This window comes from Dermochelys coriacea, chromosome 10 (genome assembly GCF_009764565.3).
Source record: "Dermochelys coriacea isolate rDerCor1 chromosome 10, rDerCor1.pri.v4, whole genome shotgun sequence".
NCBI lineage: Eukaryota > Metazoa > Chordata > Testudines > Dermochelyidae > Dermochelys > Dermochelys coriacea.
Window position 1 is genome coordinate 50,575,810 of NC_050077.1, and position 22,232 is coordinate 50,598,041.

Sequence of the window (22,232 nt, forward strand, 5' to 3'; positions counted from 1 at the left end):
ACTCCCTCACTCCAACTCCCAATTTTGTGAGCGTTCATGGTCCGCCATACAATTTCCATACTCAGATGTGGCCCTCAGGCTAAAAAGTTTGCCCACCTCTGGTATATGACCTACGCATTCTAATAGGAGATCAGGGCCACTGTCGTTGGCACTGAACTCACATATAACAAGATAGTCCCTGCTCCAAAGACCAAGGTAGTTTCAGGTAATATACATACTTCTTATTCCCCCTACCAACTTTGTTGTTTTACAATCACATTTTCTTATTTTAATTTTTTTTCTCTCCCATGCTGCTGTGTGAAAGATCCAAACTAATGACAAGGGGGAATAGGCAGTACACATAGGGCTAGCTGTCAAACGCTCAAAGTAAACTAACTGAAAAGGCAGATACAATTTCTTTGACTTTTTAGCTATATTAATTTTAAGTGTTACTTGTAGGTTAGACGAATCCATGCAAAACTGTGATTTTTTAAAAATATACTTATTTTGATATCTCTCTGAACCAACAAAATACATAATAGAAAGTTATACTGTTAACATTATTTCAGTTTTTAATAACTTGAAGCCCTATTATGGCAAAGGAGTCTACACAGACAGACCCTTACACTCATATGTTGACCCACAGGAGGCAATGCCACTTGATTTTGTAGACCTGGTCATTAACATATAGTAACAAATATGATTATTTTAATGTCTCTTTATATAATGTGGGGTTTTATATATATATATATATATATATATATATATATATATATATATATGTTATATGTGGGGTTTTAGTCTAGAGCTGTGAGATGTATATATATACAGAGAGAGAGAGAGAGATCTCACAGCTCTAGACTAAAACCCCACATATAAAAAAGAAGTATTTTAAAAAGCTGTTTGTTTAAAATTATCAGATAAAACAATAAAAATAGAAAGTATTTAGGATGTTTGGTTTTGCACTTAGGCAAAAATACAAGAAGTGGGTTAGTGCTATGGAGCAAAAATATAAAGACTGACTTACTAATTAGATGTACGGTATTATCTGCATATCTAAGGTAAGATACCTATCACCATACACATTGTTCCAACAAAAAATATTTTAGACTTTAAACCCAAAAAGGCAAAGATTGCCTCTTATCTATGTTTGTACAGCACGCAGCACAATGGGGCCCCGAATCCTTATTGCCTTTGAACATTACCATAATACAGATGTTACTAATGTAGGAGTTTGAGGATGCACAAATAGGGATCTGTTTTGTTAACTCTTTGTGAATAACTCCCATTCACGGGAAAGAATAAACACTTAAAGAGAAACTGAAGTCAATGCAAGTTTTTCCTGAATAAGAAATGTATGACGGGTTCCTGCATGAGGACTGCATGATAAGTGCATATATATAGCAACCAGATGGACACTGCAGTGCCATATGCTCCCCTCCACTGCAAGGCAAGGAAGTGAGCAAAGACAAATTAAACTGGGTGGAAAAGAAAGAAAAGTGGGGGATGACAGAGCAGGGAGGATGATGCATCTGCAGCATGCTGCCCCTCATACCAGGAGCCTATATAAACTCCTCTGCCCCAGCTCACTGTAACTTCGGACATGGAGCTCAGGGTAGGAAGGGAAATGCCAAGGTGGCGCTAGAGAAACACTGCTCTCTTCACAGCATAATCCTTGCTAGGCAGATTGATGTCTTGTAAAATTAAATTAAATTAAATTACACCTAGCATGATTAACTTCTGAAAGACCCTTTTGAGAAAGGGTGGGTATCACACAAGCATGGGTTAAAGAACTAATAGCATCATGGCTCTTGAGGAGGGGGGGAAGCGTATGGAGAAAGACAGCACTACAGAGGGACAGCTCTCAGCCCTCTTGAGGCTTTGGAACTTCCTTTTCCCATGGATCACAGAGCCCTTAGAGATCATGTGAACTCCGCAGTCTCCTCTGAATCTCTTCTTGCCAAGGGGAACTTGTGTCAGATACTCTTAAGTGAACCATGGAGCTTTCTAAGCCCCATTGTCCCAGCTGGAAGATTCGATATGGTCACATATTATAATGACTCCAAGGAGTATTTGCCCTTTTGAGATTTTTTTTTTATGACTAACACCTTTAAATGTTAAACATTTCTATTTACGTAGTTTACTATCTGTTTCCCTGCTCAAAAATCCTATTTACTTAAAAATAATCAGTTAACAATCAAATTACTTAGAATGTAAGTGGGAAGAAAGGATAGAGAGAAAAATCTGATGAATAATAGTTACAAGTGCATATTTTAAAGGTTCTTTTATTTATGGATCAACTGTTTAAGTGAACATGAGTACCTTGATCTGTCTCCCATTTCTACTTAAAAAAAGCTGTTTTCCAAACCTACTAATTTTATCTTTCCAGATAAGAATGTGATAATTTATTAGAAGGGGTCTGTAAATTCCACTAGCTTATTAAATACTGAGAAAAGTCATGGGTTGTTTACTGACTGATGCACATCACATGCCCAGTGATTATGCCTTGGCAGTTTGCTAATGTAAATTATTACAGTTAAGAGCTCATGAACTAACTAAAAAACTTTTTAGAATTCAGTTTTTGCAATAAGAAGGCCTAAGGCTTCATACGGAAAATGTAAATCAGTAGAGAGGTATAGCTTCGGCTAGGAGGGCTGATAGTTCAGATGGTGGATTTCCCACCAGAAATTATACGATGGACTTGGACAAATGAACACATTGGGTGAAATCCTGACCCCAATGATGTCAGTGGGAGTTCTGCCATCAGCTTCAAAGGGTATGTCTACACTGCAGTTAAACACCTGTGGCTGGTCCATGTCACCTGACTCGGGCTTGTGGGGCTCGAGCTGTAGGGCTATAAAATTGCAGAGTAGACATTCAGACTCTAGGATCCCATGAGGGGAGAGCCCTGAGAGCACAAATCAGCTGGAACAGGTCAGCTGCAGGGCGTTTAATTGCAGCATAGACATACCAATTGAAGCCAATAGCAAAACTCCCACTGACTTCAACAGGGTCAGGATTTTACCCTTTATGTTTGGGAATTCTCATCTTTAATTACATGGAGAAGCTGGCAGTGACCCCTGCATTTAAGTTTCCTAACACTTTCCATTATAAAAGTTTCTTGCGACTTTGTTTTTTTCTCTTGAGAAGCTCCGACACCCCCATTTAGGGTGACCAGACAGCAAGTGTGAAAAATCAGGATGGGGGTGGGGGATAATAGGAGCCTATACAAGAAAAAGACTCAAAAATCGGGACTGTCCCTATAAAATCGGGACATCTGGTCACTCCACCCCCATTGTTTACAAAAGGCCTTTGAAGTTCAACAGGGAAATAGCCCTCTAGCTATAAAAGTGCCCTTTCTTTGTCCTGTGACATTTCATGCAGATTTAGCTAAGATATATATTGTTAAAAATGGTCATCTCTCATCCCTTGCTTGCATGGCTCAGGAAAAATCTGGCAGCCTGCCAAAATAACAACTGAATATGAACATTCTAAAGCCAGGTTCATGACACTGTCAAAGCATCAGCATCAGCACACACTGCAGCAAGAAAGCCAAGGAGCTTCTAGGGCGGGAGAGGAGGAAGGTTGAGGGGAGAAAGCCAGGCCAGGCTCTCCCCAACCACTCCCCGCATCAAAAATATGTCCCTAGTGGTCCACCCCCTATCTGGGTACAGCACATAGGGCAGGAGCTCCCACAATTCCAGGAAAGGAGAGAGCGAGAGAGGTGGGTTGGGAGGATCCTCCTTCCCACCTTCAGAGCCAGCACTTGGCTCCCATAGCCTATCCCCCAACTCTTAGACAACCGCCTTCTCCTTCTGTAGCTCAAGTAGCAGAGGTTAGTGCTGCAGGTTTAAGGTTAAAATCCTGCTGTTAATATTTTATTGGGGGATTGTAGAGTTGCACATAGAAGAATGTTTTCTCTTTTCTGTTAGTTGTTTAGAATTTCTGAGGTTTTTCTACGTTACAAGACTGTTATTTTGACTGGAAAGTCAAGTTCTTGAAAGTTAGGAAATTCCAGATTAAAGGTTGCCCGTGCATCTTTAAATTTGCATTATTCAGGTGCATTATGATACAATATTTAATTTCAATTAACATTTTTTCCACAGGACCTCCTGCCTCATTCAGTGTAAAGGATGTACACATAAGGGGGTAAATTAATTTGCACAGACAATCTTAATCTGGCATTTCCGAATTTTTGAGTGCTTGACTTCACAACCTATAGTTCCTTTAACATAGTTTTTTAATGTAATTATATTTGTATATAGTGCCATAGATGTACATGGTATTTTATAAAGCAAGGAAAAACATGGTACCGGCCCTGAAAAGCTCACAATCTAAATTATCATAGTAGCACAGGATGAGGGAAAAGATAAAATGGAAGTGGGACAGAGGGAGAAATTTTTACAGTGGAAACATTACATTTTTGAATAAACCAAGGAATAAGCAGATGTTCAATTAATAATTATTTAGAAATTGAATCACCTCCATATGCTTCTCAAGTTTACATAACACATTCTGCCTCTGCTTAAATTCATGCACCACCAATGATTTTGGTGCGATTATATGGATGTAACTGAGGGCTGATTTGGACCCTATAACTAAATTAAGTATTAAACTCTATTATATCATTCTCAGCAAGCCAACTCCAAGCACAGCATACAGCTTGAGTAACTGGGTCTTCAGGGACAGAGACGGTGAAGGACTCCGCCCATTACCTCTTGTGCAACTTCAGGGCCTCCGGCACCCCGTAACGACCTTGTTCATTGATTCCCGCAAGGGCAAGGGCCTAGGCAGCCAAAGAGTGGCACAGGGCAAGTTTAGGCCCACAATAACAACAAGCAAGAATTTTTATTTTGTATTTAAAAGTATAAAGCTGGAATTTCACAGAATACGTTAAAGTGGAGTTAAACTGATAAGCAACTCTAAAAGTATTGGTGACATTTTGTATTTATTCTGGCTTGGCAATAGTCATATCAATTTTACAAGTCAAAAGAACAAACTTTCTGTATTGCTCCACGGCAGACTTGGGGCCTGCTCCTGCACCCATTGAAGCTAATGGGAGTTTTGCCTTTGGTTTCCATGGGAGCAGGCACTCAGTCTGGGTTTCAAAATAAATAAATAAATCTAATATTTTCTTCCTCTTATATAACCACTAGCAATCAAGATTCTGCAAATAGAACTTAGTTGACACTTTTGATGATAACAATGCAGCAGAATAGACTCCAGATCACTTACCCATGGCTATATTAGCTCTGCAGCATTAACAAGGATGAAACTTTTTGTCCGTAAAGTAGCTGAGTCATCTAGGGAGCAGATTGGTTGAGTAAGGTGGCATCCTTACATTGAACCCCATTCACTACCCCTTTAAAGAGGTAAGAGTTATTCTCCTGTACAATGTTTACACTATGTAGCACAATTAGAGTAACTGCTTGTTCTGCATTCAGGTAGGGCAGGAAATTTAAACACATGCAGATGCTGGAACATGTAGACTTTTGCCTTCTGGTAAAGAGGCTAGACTTCTGCAGGTAGGGTAGTCTAACTTCTCCCACTTGTGCTTTGGATACACTAAAACACAAATCCCCTTAACAATCCCGAAATTTGTTACTTCCATCCGCCTTTGCTAAAAGCTGCCCATACAAAGGGAGACTCAGAGCTACCTTCACCATACATTAGCACAGAGACAATCCAAAAGGAAACGAAAAAAGAAAAGGAGTACTTGTGGCATCTTAGAGACTAACAAATTTATTAGAGCATAAGCTTTCGTGAGCTACAGCTCACTTCATCGGATGCATTTGGTGGAAATGCATCCGATGAAGTGAGCTGTAGCTCACAAAAGCTTATGCTCTAATAAATTTGTTAGTCTCTAAGGTGCCACAAGTATGCCTTTTCTTTTTGCAAATACAGACTAACACAGCTGCTACTCTGAAACCTGTCAAAAAGAAACAAGCATCCAACACCCAGCCAATCAGGGATGCAGGAAAATTGCCATTAGCCATTGCAGCAGAAATAGCCATGTGGCACAATGACGAGAATGTTTGTGGTGGGTACTGAACTGCATAAATCCCCATAGCTTTCTAGTTGTGCCCCTCTAAAACAGCTATATCAACACCCACACACTCATACTTTGGGACAGACATGGTGCCTATGGGAACAGTTAACTCCACCCACTCTGTTGCATCCAGAATATCTGTCACTAATTACATGCAGTGTTGTAGTTGTATTTGTCCCAGGATATTACAGAGACAAGGTGGGTGAAGTAATATCTTTACTGGACCAACTTCTGTTGGTGAGAAAGACAAGCTTTCAAGCTTATGCAGAGCTCTTCTTCAGCGGGAAAATGTACTCAAAGTGTCACAGCTGGATTTATGATTTATTACAACAATCTATAACTCTCTTAACCGCCCTTTCTTGTCCCCCAGTTTTATTTTTTGCCCCTATGACTGGAGAGGTGTTAATGGGCCACTTCACCTTGAATGGTCCCTTGAAATATGTGTTAACTACTTATGCTAAACAATCTGTTCCACCTTGTATTTAACTGTGACCCTCTGAGCACATTTCCCAGATCTGAAGAAGAGCTCTGTGTAAGCTTGAAAGCTTGTCTCTTCTCACCAACAGAAGTTGGTCCAATAAAAGATATTACCTCATCCAGTCACAGACATTTCAACTGAGCTCTAGGTTATTCATTGCACACACACACTGCAAGCATGGCCCCATGCATGCTAGATCAGGGTATATCCCTGCTTAACAGACCTTTGTCATGCCCTTACTAACACCCCCTCCACTGCCCCATGAATTGGCAGGAGTTATGTCTGCATACAGCCTGTTATATTTTAGTTCTAAGACTGAAATAACTGCTCACTCTTGACACACATTCCTTTTGTGTAGAATTTGGAGTAGTTGCCCATCAGGCTAGCCATACTTTCATATACTTTCTTGTCTGACCCAGACCTTCTCATCCTTTGTCAGAGAAACATACCACACTGTATACAGGGGCTGCATAATCAATTCTGCAACTCATTGAGAAAAATGAACATGAAGTTACTACAATTTGTTCAGAAACATGCCGGAGTCAGTGAGCATATGTACTGCCTCAGGCACGCAGGCACTTTACTCACTGAATTGGACCTGTTTCAGAGTAGCAGCCGTGTTAGTCTGTATTCGCAAAAAGAAAAGGAGTACTTGTGGCACCTTAGAGACTAACAAATTTATTTGAGCATAAGCTTTCGTGAGCTACAGAATTGGACCTGCAGTAACTTTTCTGACCATCAGCCAGCTCACTGTAATGTTGCCCAGGACACAGTGTGTCCAAAGCAGCATGCACGAGTTTCCTGTTCTGAACCTTTCGTAAGAGAGGGAGAAGCATTCCTTTCCTTTTCTGCACAAAGTACACTGTCTCGCAACAGTTCACAAGCTCAAGGTAACAATTATTTAATGCTAACATCTCATCTCACAACAGAAGACTCTATATGTCAATACCGTACAGCTGTTGTTTAATTTGTGTGGACTATTTCTAACATGCTCATACTACATTAATGAACTTTTTAAAGTATTCTGACATGCCTGATCTGCAGAAATTTACAGTATCTGCACAAGAACTAGCAGAACCATTCAGTACCAGTATTATCCCAGTTCAACCCTTTACATATAATACAATTTTTACAATATATTGAGCAAAAATCAGAAACAAAATCTTGTCATATTTGTAAATATCAACTAATGGTCACAACAAACAAAATAATAAAACAGCATTGGTTTTCACTTAAATGGATACAAGCAAAAGAATCTTCAGATTAAAACTACCACAGAATGCTTAGCTCAGTCCTGCTGTGCTAACTTTTTCAGCAAAGATAGCCGGCAATATATGGCAATGCACCTCACAATATATTACACACACTGTAATATAGAAGATGTGTTTATGTGTGCATGTGGTTACATTTATATTATATATTATACACACTTGAGTTATACCTATTACTTATAAAACCTTTTGTACCTACAAGCAAACTTGGCTCCAGGGGTGTACACTCAGTCTGTTGTTCAGCCAAGTGATTGTCTGTTGTGAAATATGCATGTACAGAATACAGAAATTTACATCAAACCACATTTACCAGCCCCTTTATATACGGACAATAGGAAAACAAACTGAAATAGTGATTCATGTTAACTTAGGAACCTCACTAAATGAAGTTAATGTGACATCCTATGACATCTTATGTTTGCACATGGATCTCCAACTTTACTGATTTCATCCCTATACATGTGTGTAATGAAAAAAAAAAAAGACTGCTAATTCTGTGCTACATAACTATGCAGCAGATTACAGAGGGAAAACTAAACATTTTCTTGATTAAAAAAAAAGAGTCCTTATGGATTTGGCCTTCAAAAACTATTGCTGGTCTTCTTGCTGTGACGTAATACCATGCTAATGTAGGTCAGAACCTTGTTGACAAAAGTCACAACATAATTTTATGGATTTACAGCATTTAGAATGAAGGCATGATTCAAGAGGCATTATCCTGAAGAAATCACACAAAAGATGGATGGGGGCGGGGTGAGGGAAGATGGCATTAATGCCCCCAGACTTCTGGGATTCTTTATACTTACATCTGGGAATGAATATGGTATAAGGTAATTCCCAAGACCTCTTTCTAGGATCAAGCAAGGAATTCTTAATCATGCACCTGCTAAAGTGTAGGTAATTACTTGTATCCTTGTGAAAGAGCAATGTAGTCCAGGACTAGCAAGGTACAAATAAGCAATGATGGAAAACAATTTTTCTGGTTTTACAGCTATTGACAAATCATGGAATTGGAAAACTCAACAGCATCTAAGAACTCGATCAAACCCTAGGCAACCCTCCACATACTTAATACAACTCCATACCAGCCAGAGCTTGTATCTTTTTTGTTTAAACAAAAGAAGTGACCACATTCAGAATAACTTCCAAACTAACAACCACATCTACAGTACAAATATTTACTGTTCAGTATCTTCTTTTTCATTAAGTACAAATATTTTGGATTCAGAGTAGCAGCCGTGTTAGTCTGTATTCGCAAAAAGAAAAGGAGTACGTGTGGCACCTTAGAGACTAACAAATTTATTAGAGCATAAGCTTTCGTGAGCTACAGCTCACTTCATCGGATGCATTTGGTGGAAAAAGCAGAGGAGAGATTTATATACACACACACACAGAGAACATGAAACAATGGGTTTATCATACACACTGTAAGGAGAGTGATCACTTAAGATGAGCCATCACCAGCAGCAGGGGGGGGAAGGAGGAAAACCTTTCATGGTGACAAGCAGGTAGGCTAATTCCAGCAGTTAACAAGAATATCAGAGGAACAGTGGGGGGTGGGGTGGGAGGGAGAAATACCATGGGGAAATAGTTTTACTTTGTGTAATGACTCATCCATTCCCAGTCTCTATTCAAGCCTAAGTTAATTGTATCCAGTTTGCAAATTAATTCCAATTCAGCAGTCTCTCGTTGGAGTCTGTTTTTGAAGCTTTTTTGTTGAAGTATAGCCACTCTTAGGTCTGTGATCGAGTGACCAGAGAGATTGAAGTGTTCTCCAACTGGTTTTTGAATGTTATAATTCTTGACGTCTGATTTGTGTCCATTCATTCTTTTACGTAGAGACTGTCCAGTTTGGCCAATGTACATGGCAGAGGGGCATTGCTGGCACATGATGGCATATATCACATTGGTAGATGCGCAGGTGAACGAGCCTCTGATGGTGTGGCTGATGTGATTAGGCCCTATGATGGTATCCCCTGAATAGATATGTGGACAGAGTTGGCAACGGGCTTTGTTGCAAGGATAGGTTCCTGGGTTAGTGGTTCTGTTGTGTGGTGTGTGGTTGCTGGTGAGTATTTGCTTCAGATTGGGGGGCTGTCTGTAAGCAAGGACTGGTCTGTCTCCCAAGATCTGAGAGAGCGATGGCTCGTCCTTCAGGATAGGTTGTAGATCCTTGATGATGCGTTGGAGGGGTTTTAGTTGGGGGCTGAAGGTGATGGCTAGTGGCGTTCTGTTGTTTTCTTTGTTGGGCCTGTCCTGTAGTAGGTGACTTCTGGGTACTCTTCTGGCTCTGTCAATCTGTTTCTTCACTTCAGCAGGTGGGTACTGTAGTTGTAGGAATGCATGATAGAGATCTTGTAGGTGTTTGTCTCTGTCTGAGGGGTTGGAGCAAATGCGGTTATATCGTAGCGCTTGGCTGTAGACAATGGATCGAGTGGTATGATCTGGATGAAAGCTAGAGGCATGTAGGTAGGAATATCGGTCAGTAGGTTTCCGATATAGGGTGGTGTTTATGTGACCATCGCTTATTAGCACCGTAGTGTCCAGGAAGTGGATCTCTTCTATTTCACATTTGGTGACAATGTATACCTTCAAATCAGCGGCACTGCGATGGGTACCCGCATGGCCCCACAGTATGCCAACATTTTTATGGCTGACTTAGAACAACGCTTCCTCAGCTCTCGTTCCCTAATGCCCCTACTCTACTTGCGCTACATTGATGACATCTTCATCATCTGGACCCATGGAAAAGAAGCTCTTGAGGCATTCCACCATGATTTCAACAATTTCCATCCCACCATCAACCTCAGCCTGGACCAGTCCACACAAGAGATCCACTTCCTGGACACTACGGTGCTAATAAGCGATGGTCACATAAACACCACCCTATATCGGAAACCTACTGACCGATATTCCTACCTACATGCCTCTAGCTTTCATCCAGATCATACCACTCGATCCATTGTCTACAGCCAAGCGCTACGATATAACCGCATTTGCTCCAACCCCTCAGACAGAGACAAACACCTACAAGATCTCTATCATGCATTCCTACAACTACAGTACCCACCTGCTGAAGTGAAGAAACAGATTGACAGAGCCAGAAGAGTACCCAGAAGTCACCTACTACAGGACAGGCCCAACAAAGAAAACAACAGAACGCCACTAGCCATCACCTTCAGCCCCCAACTAAAACCCCTCCAACGCATCATCAAGGATCTACAACCTATCCTGAAGGACGAGCCATCGCTCTCTCAGATCTTGGGAGACAGACCAGTCCTTGCTTACAGACAGCCCCCCAATCTGAAGCAAATACTCACCAGCAACCACACACCACACAACAGAACCACTAACCCAGGAACCTATCCTTGCAACAAAGCCCGTTGCCAACTCTGTCCACATATCTATTCAGGGGATACCATCATAGGGCCTAATCACATCAGCCACACCATCAGAGGCTCGTTCACCTGCGCATCTACCAATGTGATATATGCCATCATGTGCCAGCAATGCCCCTCTGCCATGTACATTGGCCAAACTGGACAGTCTCTACGTAAAAGAATGAATGGACACAAATCAGACGTCAAGAATTATAACATTCAAAAACCAGTTGGAGAACACTTCAATCTCTCTGGTCACTCGATCACAGACCTAAGAGTGGCTATACTTCAACAAAAAAGCTTCAAAAACAGACTCCAACGAGAGACTGCTGAATTGGAATTAATTTGCAAACTGGATACAATTAACTTAGGCTTGAATAGAGACTGGGAATGGATGAGTCATTACACAAAGTAAAACTATTTCCCCATGGTATTTCTCCCTCCCACCCCACCCCCCACTGTTCCTCTGATATTCTTGTTAACTGCTGGAATTAGCCTACCTGCTTGTCACCATGAAAGGTTTTCCTCCTTCCCCCCCCTGCTGCTGGTGATGGCTCATCTTAAGTGATCACTCTCCTTACAGTGTGTATGATAAACCCATTGTTTCATGTTCTCTGTGTGTGTGTGTATATAAATCTCTCCTCTGCTTTTTCCACCAAATGCATCCGATGAAGTGAGCTGTAGCTCACGAAAGCTTATGCTCTAATAAATTTGTTAGTCTCTAAGGTGCCACACGTACTCCTTTTCTTTTTGCAAATATTTTGGAGTCCATTTTCCCTCCTCTACTTATATTTATAAATAAACTAATGATGCACTTAATAGAAATAATGAGCATAGAAAGGCATCTAAGACACGACCTGCACCAGGGCAATTACAAAAAGGGTAATGCCCACACACCTTACTACTTATATACACCCTCTATAGGGAATCAAGAGTATTCCTGTTGTATTGAGGGCAGTGTACTGCCATATATACTAATATAGAAATCCACAGTCCACCTATTATTTGCATGGTGGGTGCTATGCTGACACGTCTTGCCTCCAGAACCCCAGTGCACATCTATTAACATCCTGATCAACATCCTATAGAGTAAACAGGGAAAGATTAAGAATGAGCTCTCAAAACTAGATACTCTCATAAAAAACAACCTTCCACACAAATTTCCTCGTGGCAGGACTTTACAAAAACCAGACAAGCCATTTACAACACACAGTTTGCGTCTCTACAAAGGAAAAAGGACACTAAGCTATCTAAACTACTACATGCCACAAGGGGCCACAACAGTGGTTCCCTTAACCCACCCAACAATATTGTTAATCTATCCAGCTATATTCTGAGCCCAGCAGAAGAATCTGTCGTATCTCAGGGCCTCTCCTTCTGCCCCTCCACCCCCAGGAACATGATACAGTTCTGTGGTGACCTAGAATCCTACTTTCGATGTCTCCGACTCAAGGAATATTTCCAACACACCTCTGAACAGCATACTAACCCCACAGAAATCTTCCTACCAACACTACAAAAAGAAGGATTCTGCATGGACTCCTCCTGAAGGTCAAAACATCAGACTGGACTTCTACATAGAGTGCTTCCACCGACGTGCACGGGCTGAAATTGTAGAAAAGCTGCATCACTTGCCCCATAACTTCAGCCGTGCAGAACACAATGCCACCCACAGCCTCAGGAACAACTCTGACATCATAATAAAAAAGGCTGACAAAAGAGGTGCTGTCATCATCCTGAATAGGTCGGAATATGAATGAGAGGCTACTAGGCAGCTCTCTAACACCACATTCTACAGGCCATTACCCTCTGATCCCACTGAGGGTTACCAAAAGAAACTACACCATCTGCTCAAGAAACTCCCTGAAAAAGCACAAGAACAAATTTGCACAGACACACCCCTAGAACCCTGACCAGGGATATTCTATCTGCTACCCAAGATCCATAAACCTGGAAATCCTGGACGCCCCATCATCTCAGGCATTGGCACCCTGACAGCAGGATTGTCTGGCTATGTAGACTCTCTCCTCAGGCTCTGCGCTACCAGCACTCTAGCTATCTTCAAGACACCACTGACTTCCTGAGGAAACTACAGTCCATTGGTGATCTTCCAGAAAACACCATCCTGGCCACTATGGATGCAGAAGCCCTCTGCACCAACGTTCCACACAAAGATGGACTACAAGCCGTCAGGAACAGTATCCCCGATAATGTCATGGCAAACCTGGTGGCTGAACTTTGTGACTTTGTCCTCACCCACAACTATTTCACATTTGGGGACAATGTATACCTTCAAGTCAGAGACACTGCTATGGGTACCCGCATGGCCCCACAGTATGCCAACATTTTTATGACTGACTTAGAACAACGCTTCCTCAGCTCTCGTCCCCTAATGCCCCTACTCTACTTGCGCTACATTGATGACATCTTCATCATCTGGACCCATGGAAAAGAAGCCCTTGAGGAATTCCACCATGATTTCAACAATTTCCATCCCACCATCAACCTCAGTCTGGACTAGTCCACACAAAAGATCCACTTCCTGGACACTACGGTGCTAATAAGCGATAGTCTTATAAACACCACCCTATACCGGAAACCTACTGACCGCTATACTTACCTACATGCCTCCAGCTTTCATCCAGACCACACCATGTGATCCATTGTCTATGGCCAAGCAACAGCAGCATTTGCTCCAACCCCTCAGTCAGAGACAAACACCTACGAGATCTCTATCAAGCGTTCTTACAACTATACCCACCTGCTGAAGTGAAGAAACAGATTGACAGAGCCAGAAGAGTACCCAGAAGTCACTTACTACAGGACAGGCCCAACAAAGAAAGTAACAAAATGCCACTAGCCGTTGCCTTCAGCCCCCAGCTAAAACCTCGCCAGTGCATCATCAAAGATCTATAACCTATCCTGAAGGATGATCCCTCACTCTCACAGATCTTGGGAGACAGGCCAGTCCTCGCTTACAGACAGCCCCCCAACCTGAAGTAAATACTCACCAGCAACCACACACCAAGCAACAAAACCACTAACCCAGGAACCTATCCTTGCAACAAAGCCCGTTGCCAACTCTGTCCACATATCTATTTAAAGGACACCATCATAGAACCTAATCACATCAGCCACACTATTAGAGGCTCGTTCACTTGCACATCTACCAATATGATATATGCCATCATGTGCCAGCAATGCCCCTCTGCCATGTACATTGGCCAAACCGGACAGTCTCTATGCAAAAGTATCAATGGACACAAATCAGATGTCAAGAATTATAACATTCAAAAACCAGTCGGCAAACACTTCAACCTTCCTGGACACTCAATTACAGATGTAAAAGACGCAATTATTCAACAAAAAAACTTCAAAAACAGACTCCAACAAGAAACAGCAGAACTGGAATTAATCTAGAAACTGGACACCATTAAATTAGGCTTGAATAAAGACTGGGAGGGGATGAGTCATTACACTAACTAAAAACTATTTCCCCATGCTAATTTTCCCCCTATTGTTACTCACACCTTCTTGTCAACTGTTTGAAATGGGCCATCCTGATTATTGCTACAAAAGTTTTTTTTCTCCTGCGGATTGGTCTCGTTAAGAGTTGATATGGCAACTCCCATTTTTTCATGTTTTCTGTATATCTATATCTATCTATCTTCCTACTGTATTTTCCACTGCATGCATCTGAGAAGAGGGCTTTAGCTAGTCTCTAAGGTGCCAAAAGTACTCCTCGTTCTTTCTATTATACTGAAAGGAGAAGATGGACTGACACATAACCTGCTGTAGGAACTCCTCAGCAGACCAGTTTTATATATTTATCTTGGGGCAGGGAAGACAGGCAGACCACAATGCTCTTTGCTATAGGAACTCCACAGAAATCCCAATATGTAGGGAGGGCAGTACTTTGCCATGCACCATACCATTGGGTGCCCACAGCCTGTTCATGGATGGATGTTTGAAGGATGACCTGCCCTGCTCCAGCACATAGCAATTTACAGGCTGTAAAAAGAAGGGGGTTGGGAAAGAGAAACATTCTTCTCTAGATAACAGGTTTCAGAGTAGCAGCCGTGTTAGTCTGTATTCACAAAAAAGAAAAGGAGTACTTGTGGAGCCTTAGAGACTAACAAATTTATTTGAGCATAAGCTTGGCGATGAAGTGAGCTGTAGCTCACGAAAGCTTATGCTCAAATAAATTTGTTAGTCTCTAAGGTGCCACAAGTTCTCCTTTTCTATTCTGCTCTAGAGCCTGCTTTATGAGGAGGGGTAGGGGGGGAATTCCCTGACAAAGAAGATCATACAGGATCATAAGATCATGCCCTGCCATGAGGATCCCACAGACCATTATATGTGAAATGCCCTGCTCCCTGCCACAGGGACTGCACAGCCCTGGTCTATGGGGGATGCCCTGCTCCCAGCCACACAACCCTGTTATATGGGGGATCCCCTGCTCCCTGCCATAGGGACTTCACGGTCCTGGTCTATGGGGGATGCACTGCTCCCAGTCATACAGCCCCAATCAGCTCCATTATATGGGGGATGCCCTGCTCCCTGCCACAGGGACCTGCACAGCCCTGTTATATGGGGGATACTCTGCTTCCAGCCATACAGCCCAATCAGCCCTATTATATGGTAATGCCCTACTCCCTGTTATACAGACGTGTTGTATGAGGGATGCCTTGCTTCCTTCCATACAGACCCGCACAGCCTCATTATATTGGGGATACCCTGCTCCCTGCCAGAAAGACCCGCACAACTCTGTTATATGGGGGATACCCTACTCCCAGCCATACAGCCCCAATCAGCCTGGTTATATGTGGGATCAGGGCATGCCCTGATCCCTATCATGCAGACCTGCTATACAGACCCCTTACATGGGGATGCCCTTCTCCCTTCGATACAGACCCACACAGACCCATTTTATGGGGGATGCCCTGCTCCCTTCCATACAGATCTGCAAAGCCTCGTTATATGGGTGATGCCCTGCTCCCTGCCATACATATCCGTTATATGGGGGATGCCATGCTCTCTCCACAGGGACCTGCAGAGTCCCATTATATGGGGGATGCCCTGCTCCCTGCCATCCAGACCCGTTATCTCCTGCTCCCTGCCACACAGACCCGCACAGCTCCGTTGTATAGGGGATGCCCTGCTCCCTGCTATATGACCTGCACAGCCCCTTTATATGAGGGGCTTCCTGCCATACAGATCCACACAGCCCCATTATATAGGGGATGCCCTGCTACCTGCCACAGGAACCCGCACAGTCCCATTATATGGGGGATGCCCTGCTCCCTGCCATACAGACCTGCACAGCCCCTTTATATGCGGGATGCCCTACTCTCTGACCCACGCAGCCCGCTATCTGGGGGATGCCCTGCTCTGGCAGAGGCCGGAGATGTTTTGCAGGGCTATGTGGTATAGTACGGAGGGGGGTCCCCAGCGCCTCCCACTGCGGGTGGGACTGGGCACGTGTGCAAACCCTGCCCTGAGGGAGTGCTGGGGGGGGGAGGCGGGGCCGGGAGACACATACCTGATGCCCGGAATCCTGACATCCCGCTCCGCTCTGCAGCAGCAGCAGCTCCCGGGATCAAGCTGGCGCGCGCTCTCAAGAGATCGGGGTTCCAACGCGCGCGCACTCTGGCTCGCTGTGGCGCGTGCACGTGCCCTGTCCTAGCGCTCGCTCGCTCTCTGGCGCGCTCCCTTTCTTCTGGGTCGCCTAGGAAACAACCGGCTGTGGCAGCTCAGTTCGGCTCGGGGCGCACGCTCAGCGTCACGTGGGGCATGCAGGCCCAATGAAGATGACTGACTGCGTAAGGCTCGTAGTACTACGGTAGGGGGAAAGGGAGGGAGGAAGGAGCCCCTGTCTCGGGAGGGGGACCCTTGAGGAAAGGCCTCACCACCCTAGGATGGGGCAACGGAGGGGCGCCTGAGGGGAGCGGGCTCCTGAAGTATGACTCCACCCTTTGGTGAGGGCTAGGAGTGGCTCCTGAGAGACGCTCTCGTCGCCTTAGGGGGGGAGGGGAGGAGGAGCTACTGCGGAGAGACCCCCCGCCCCAGATTGGGGGAGAGGAGGAACTGTTGAGGAGCGACCCCCCCCGCCCTAGATTGGGGGAGGAAAGGAGCTATTAAGACCTCGTCCTCCTACATGGGGGAGGGGAGCGCTATTGAGGAGAGACCCCCTCTTGCCCTACACTGGGGGAGGGGAGGAGCTATTGAGGTGGGAGCCCCAACCTAGAGCGGGGCGGGGAGTCACTCATGAGGAGCATCCTATCCCTAAAATGAGGCCCTGCGCTGAGGTGTTGTTCTGAAGTGGGGGCAGGAGGGACAGAGCTGTACTAACCTGTCAACCCACTTGGATTTGTTGCTTCCAACGAGGTTGGCTGTTAGTGCACGGTAAGGTGCAAAGTTGCCTTATTTGGTCTTCCCCACATGAGGATGGAGGCACTTCTGTGGCTTCCTGGTGCTATTCGCTACCACATCTTTAATATGCAGGGGAAGATGTGAGGCATCACCATCCTGAATTTGCCCCAAGCAGCAGCACAGCAAAATACCAAACTGCTCACCAAGTCATGGTCTTTCTTGAGTCGCGTATTTCAAGAATAGGGATGTAAGGTTGCACTCAAGAGAAAAATCAGGACCATTTGGCAAATTCTGGAATTACAGGAAACCTGTGTCCAATTGCCAGGGATAAAGAGGCCCTAGCTCATTGTATTCCAGTTTAATGCAAAGTCCAGCATGGTCAGGGTGGCATGTTGCCACTAAAACTTCTTGTCCCCTGGGGCTGTGATGCTTGGATTAACCATCTTCTTCTGGGGGCTCATCTTTTCTGTGCACTTGGACCAAGATGGAGCATTGCATGTTGGGATTTATCTTTTCAGCAGGCTATGTCATTCAAGTCAGTATAGTGTTTTGGATCTTGGGAGCCATCATCTCTGCAGACTGAGGTGGATGATTATGAAGACAAATGTTTGCATACTGGACCCCATAATTTTCATAGGCTGCATTTCTAGATTAAAAATGGATGCTAGAATCATTGCATGTTTGGATTTGTAGTATATAGGAATTGTACCATTACACTAAAGATGAAGATTGCAACAATCGACACTGTCTATGCAAATTAAATGTAGCCATGGGGCTCCAGACATGTTGCTATTATAGTCCTCAATTGAGCAATGTTTGGGCTCTGCTAGTAACGTGTCAAGACTCCACTAATTTTGCTTTTACAATAAAGGTTTCTCTCCCCCCCAAACTTACTAAAGTTTTGCTTGCTTACATGTACACCAGAACAATTACATAATCACAAAGAGAGTGAGCAGCTGCAAGATTACGTGAGGCAGACTAGAGATTACATTGATTCAGCAGATTGTCCTATCTGAGAAAGATTACACCAATAGAGTAAATAATACCCATTTATTGGGGTAAGTGCCGGTCAAGTAGAATTAATAGAATTAATAGAATAGAATTAATAGAAAATTAAATGCAAAAAATAAACAACAAAATAAGGTTAAGAGCCTGTTTTAAACTGACAAAATGCAGGGAATTAAGACTAAAAATCAGTTTTTAACAATTCCTTCCCACAAGAGGTGACTAGACAATTATTTTGTGTCTGGATTGTGCTTAGTTTATAAGTTACTAACTTATAGTTACTTGAAGCACTCAGTGACCAAATTTTAAAATTAAAGTTTTACAACATATTTTGAAGTATCTCAGAAGTGATATGGACCTATTATTCTATCAAATAACCACTGGCCAAATTGGTAATTAATATACCAATTTCTAATAAGAATGGTCTTGAGCTGTGAGGTTTGGATCTGAATCTCAACATTACCAAAAATTTGAGAGAGAGGTATAACTGGGAATCTGGTAGGGGAATATCTATAACTCTGAGTTATGAATATTAAAAATAATACCACACTGGGAACCTTAACATTTTATTACACTTCAATTGCTTTTTAAAAATACACTTTCAAAAGTGTGTTTGGGGATAAGGCTCTATGAGAGTGAGATCTGGGATTACTGTAGAGAAGAAATTAAATGTATGAGCACACAGTGTGACTTGTGGGGGCTTTGGGGTGTATATTTATACCAGTTTCTCATCTAAAACTGATTAATAATTCCCCTTGCATAGTCCCAGGACTTGAATCTGCTTGTGGAGCGCTACATGAAATACCAGAAATTGCATATCCCTATATGTACCTGACAGATTTGCAGGAGCCTCACCTCACAAGTGTAGCTGCTCTGAATACCAGAGTCTTCAGACAGATAAGTCAGGAAAAGTTTAATACCTATTAGAGCTGTGCTTGAAGCTTCATTACCCACCAGCTGCTTATATATCCGTGTATGAAATGGGTCTATGTGGGGCAAACTTTATGAGCACAATATAGTCCAAGTACTTAGAGGAGTAAACAATGTTTGTACATGGGCCTCTTCAGGATACAGTTAAATGGGAACTCCCTGTATACTGTACATGTGATTTTATACATCTGCCAGCTAACTCAAAGATTAAAATACAAAACCAAGCATTTAAATAATGGGACAAATTCTGTTCTCGTTTACACTTGTGCAACCCCTCTGAGCTCAGTGGAGTTGCAAAGTATAATTTAGGGCAGAATTTAGTCCACTATGTGTGCATTTGATACTCTGAGGGAACACAAGTTCATTACTTACCTATTGTAATTTTTCACTGGTGGCAGATAGAATGCATAATATTCCTAGACAGTCTTCTTGTATTTTGTGGGGGCTTAATTTATAGTAGATGCACAAAGTATAGGAGGGGTGCCTATAAATATTTTTATAAATTTGAAGCTGTGCTGAGCTATATGTAATTAACCATTATATAGAATTAACTAGGATGAAAAAAAGAGGGACAAATATCTGACACTGTACAACTGGGGATTCTGAATATATGACTGAACAGTTGGATGCAAACTCCTAATAAAATATTAGGAGTGGAAGATTTTCCTTAAATTTGCTGTAAAGTCACAAATTTGATCTGTGACCACCATGTCATGATAAATGTTGGTATTAGTAGTATAGCCTTTAATTAAACGGATGATGATAATAAATAGTAATACTATCATTTCTGTAGAGCCTTAAGATCTCTGTAAGCAGGTCAGGTTCATAGCCTATTTTGAATGACATGTACCCACTATATATATAGTCCAAACTTACTATTTTTCTGGGGTTTGGCTGTGTTGGCAACTTATATAACAAGTATAGTTACATAACAGAAATCTCTGGCTAAGTTTTCTCCCCAAGCTTTGCTGTCCCTTGGGTTTCCTTGCAAGATTTCCTGTGCACCACACTTTTCTCTATATTCCAGAGAAGACACCTCATATCTTAGTGGCAGCTAACCAAATCCAAATGCCAGAGTGATACAGCAATAATTAATCTGCATTTTTATGCAGAGTTTTAGCACTGTAGTTTACTGTTGCTCAACTGCTAAGCCCTGCATGCCTGTGCAGGGTCTTAGAAACTGTCATTATGTTACAATCTGATGGCCCCCAACCACACAGTCTCTAATGTATCAGAGAACAGGAAATATGACAAACTTTACAAGCCCGAATCCCACCCAGGTTCTTTGGTTATGTTCACAGTATCAAAGAAAATGGATTTTGGAAGAGGGCATTTTCTTTTCTGATCCTTATTTTAATAACTACTAATTACAAGCAGTTATGGTTTGTTATACCCTTTGAACGACAATATCCCCATTTCTGGAAAATATCCCTGAGAGTAAGACCTTGTCTATACAATCACAGTAAATCAACCTAAGTTACACTACTCCAGTTACGTGAATAATGTAACTGGAGTCGCCATAGCTTAGGTAAACTTACTGTGGTGTCTACACTATGTTGCGTCGATAGGAGACGCTCTTCCATCAACTTCCCTTACTCTTCTCGGAGTGGTGGATTCCTGGAGTCAACTGGAGAGCGCTCTCCCACCGATTTTGCATGCCTTCACTAAATCGATATCCGCTGCACCGATTGCAACAGTGCTGAGCTACCAGTAAGTGTAGACAAGCCCTAAGTAGTAAGACGTTCTTGAGGTTTAAGAAGATCAGTAATTTGGAAGATGCCTTTTGTGAGCCTTTCATGACATTTCAGGCTTCACGACTAGGTCCTTGTTAAGGACCATCATTGTTTATTTGTGCTCTTGGCTATAAAATTCAGTTACCAGATTAACAGCTATGGCACTGACATTGAGTCAGTCTTTGTATAAGTAGCTCTCTTGCTGATATCCAAGGTCAATCCTTCCACTGTTTCTTCAAGGAATTTCCATGTCAAGCACAGTTGGGACCTAATCGTTCTAGGATTGCCAGAGATATCTCTTTTGTATCCATTGGAGTCTACTGTAGCTACAGTGAAACCACAGTTTTGCTGGAGGACATAGAACCAATTTTAATTTCAGCTCCTAATTGTGTAAATGTTTACAGGCATGGCAGGATGTAGCTTTGTTCAGAGTTTATCATATGGGACTGTGCCCTTCAGTTTCAGGTCATGCCAAAACTTTCCATTCCTCTTCAGAAATCCTATTAATTATACACTACTATTGGATGAGGTCCAATATCTTCTGGAAATGGAGACCAAAGCATAGGTGCTGGTGCCATGGCCTTATTGCAACTCTAGAAACTACAATCCTTGTTCTAAATTCTCAAGATTGATTTGGGCCCTCAACCTTCAAGAAGCATAATTCCTCATCCTAATAAGTCAGAAGCACAGGAAATATCTCAGGTTAAATGTTTTCTACTTAATACTATAAGGTTCAGAAAGGGAATTTTATATTTGTTCTTATAACTTGTGTCAAGGGGTTGTAAAGTTTTGATTAGATGCCCCTTTTTATTTTTGTATAATGTAAATAAATAAAAGAGTATGAAATAAAATGTGTTGAAGTCAGCCTTGTGACTTTCAGGTTCCAATATTTTGAAAGGCTTCCCAGAGAGAAAGGATTAGCTTTTCTCTCACAACAAAAGTATCTAGATTCCTAGCAGGTTATTTAGATTCCGTTTTTTAGATTAATTGATTCCCATCTCAAAGACTAGATTTCAAAACAGTTGCCCTGTGAGG

General features: G+C 42.5%; 2 protein-coding genes across 8 annotated transcripts in view; one reads left to right on the forward strand and one right to left on the reverse strand.

Moving 5' to 3' along the window:
* Positions 1-16,821, reverse strand: part of TMEM266 (transmembrane protein 266) — a 134,288-nt gene extending 117,467 nt beyond the window's left edge. Inside the window, exon 1 of one of the 3 annotated variants that reach the window (XM_038418464.2) lies at positions 16,700-16,821. The gene's annotated coding sequence lies outside the window, so the exon portion shown is untranslated. The remainder of the gene's footprint in view (positions 1-16,699) is intronic. The other 2 variants (XM_043493856.1, XM_038418462.2) reach the window with 2 other exon arrangements.
* An 18-nt stretch (positions 16,822-16,839) lies between these two features.
* The window catches only part of NRG4 (neuregulin 4), a 67,387-nt gene continuing 61,994 nt past the window's right edge, over positions 16,840-22,232 (forward strand). For 3 of the 5 annotated variants that reach the window (XM_038418471.2, XM_043493860.1, XM_043493858.1), the window contains exon 1: positions 16,840-16,979. The gene's annotated coding sequence lies outside the window, so the exon portion shown is untranslated. Of the gene's footprint in view, positions 17,000-22,232 lie in introns of all 5 variants that reach the window. The other 2 variants (XM_043493861.1, XM_043493859.1) reach the window with 1 other exon arrangement.